At 39.0% G+C, this 2,223-nt stretch overlaps 1 pseudogene; it reads left to right on the top strand.

The window, feature by feature from the left end:
• The first annotated feature begins 1,056 nt into the window (after nt 1-1,056).
• LOC112928051 (peptidyl-prolyl cis-trans isomerase-like 3) lies at nt 1,057-1,540 on the top strand (annotated as a pseudogene).
• Nucleotides 1,541-2,223: the final 683 nt, after the last annotated feature.

Here is a 2,223-nt window from a genome sequence, read left to right as displayed (position 1 = left end):
CAGTGGTTTAAGTGTGGAAGCAAATTATTTATTTGAAACTTCTCTTATGGGTATGCGGGTTAATGATCCCTCTCCTTGAATACGTATGTGGTTGAGATTGCTTCAACCACTAGAGCATGGCAGGAGTGGTGTTAGATTCTCAAATATCACTCAACTTCCACCTTCTTCACTTGACACCCTGACCTACCATATAAAAAATCTAACTAGAGGGTGCAGCTGCCATACTGAAGAGGCCACATTTAGGCATTTTCCTGATAATTCCAGTTGAGCTCAGCCATTCAGATATACCCTCCAAATCATGATATGGGACTTTGCAATTTGCACCTTTCAATCAGACTAATAGTTGAATATCATCAAGTTGCCTCTATTACGCCACATGGAACAGTAGAATTAGGCAGTCGATCTCTGCTGGAAGGAAGTTCTGACCCAGAAAATTTGTGTGACACAGTTGAATGGTTGAGGGAGTTTTACCACTAAGTTTTGTGGTCCTTTGTGCCACAGCAATGGATACCTGGAACATACACCTTCTCCTTTAAAGGTCCATCTTTAATAGATAAAATTATGGCAAGGAGAAGTGAAGTGATTTGTACAAGTTTATGCAGTAATGTAGGGGGAGAATTGTGGTATAAAACCAGAAACCATATCTTCCTCTTATTTCCGCTGTACCTTATTGTCCTAACAAAGTGAATTTTCTGTATAATGCTAACTTACAATGTTTAGAAATCAAATAATTGACTTTATGAAAGTCAAGCATGCTTCTTTTTAATCCCCCTGTTTCTTTCCTTTTACCTGATTGTCTTCTGTTATTTAATACTTTGAGACACTGCCCACATATGGAGATAGTAAATATAGGTGAATTCTAATTTTCAGTGGACTTCAAAATAAAAATGCAGGGTAGCCTGAAGACAGTAATTTTGAATCACGGGCATCTGAGATTACATCTTTTTCTGTTTTAACAACAGCTGTGCTACCCGAAGTGAGACTCATTTTCTAACTTCTCTTGATAAGACTGTGAGAAATTAGCAACAATGTTTCCTGAAACCATCAAGAAGAAAAATGTCAGTGACACTGCATACAGATGTGAGTGATATTAAAATAGAAGGCTTCTGTGAGAGGACACCCAAAACTTGTGAGAATTTTTTTGGCTCTTAGTACCAGTAATTACTACAATGGCTGCATATTTCATAGGCATATCAAGGGTTTTACAGTTGAAACAGGAGACCTGACAGGTACAGGAAGAGGCGGTAACAGTATCTGGGGCAAGGAATTTGAGGATGAATATAGCCACTTTCTTAAGCACAGTATTAGAGGTGTTGTACCTACGGCTAACAATGGCCCAAACACCAGTGGATTTCAGTTCTTCACCCATGGCAAGCAGTCACATTTGGACATGAAATATACAGTATTTGGAAAAGTAATAGATGTTCTGAGGACTCTAAGTGAATTAGAGTAGTTACCAGTGTGTGAGAAGACATGTCAACTTCTCGATGGTGCGCACATTAAGGACATAACCACTCAGGCCAATCCATTCACGCAGTAGCTGTAGTAGCCCTAGAAAGATACTTGGCAAAGTATTTGAGGAGCACATCTATGGTGTTTTACACAGTTTTAATCATGGCAAGAGACTGTATCATCCTTCTGCTTGTTTAGAACTAAAATCTCCCCAGTTGGTGGTACCATGGAGATCCAAGCAGCTTTTACTCCATTATTAGAGCATACGCTTTGCTGTAACTATTATCCATGTATTTCTTTAAGTTTATTTTTTTTAATTTTCTAATTTTTTGTTAGGTATAAACATTCATTTAAAAATAGAAATACAAAAAAAAAATAGAAACACATTATTTCTATAATAAAGACTTAATGCCAGGGCAGCCCGGGTGGCTCAGCGGTTTAGCGCCACCTTCAGCCCAGGGCCTGATCCTGAAGACCCAGGATCGAGTCCCATGTCATGCTCCCTGCATGGAGCCTACTTCTCCCTCTGCCTGTGTCTCTGCCTCTCTCTCTTTGTGTGTGTCTCTCGTGGACAAATAAATCAAAATAAAAAAATAAATAAAAATAAAAGACTTAATGCCCTCTTTTTCTGCCCCTATTCACTGTCATCCCTTACAACTAGAACTGGAAGCACTTAATTTCAGGCTGCCTTCTGAGCTAGAGTTAATCCAACCCCAGGATCAAGAAAGATTTTAGACAGATAAATTTACAAGTTCCAAGCCAGGAGGTCTG

Source organism: Vulpes vulpes, chromosome 6, assembly GCF_048418805.1.
Source record: "Vulpes vulpes isolate BD-2025 chromosome 6, VulVul3, whole genome shotgun sequence".
In the NCBI taxonomy this organism is placed as follows: Eukaryota; Metazoa; Chordata; class Mammalia; order Carnivora; family Canidae; genus Vulpes; species Vulpes vulpes.
This window is presented reverse-complemented; position numbering and strand designations above follow the sequence as displayed.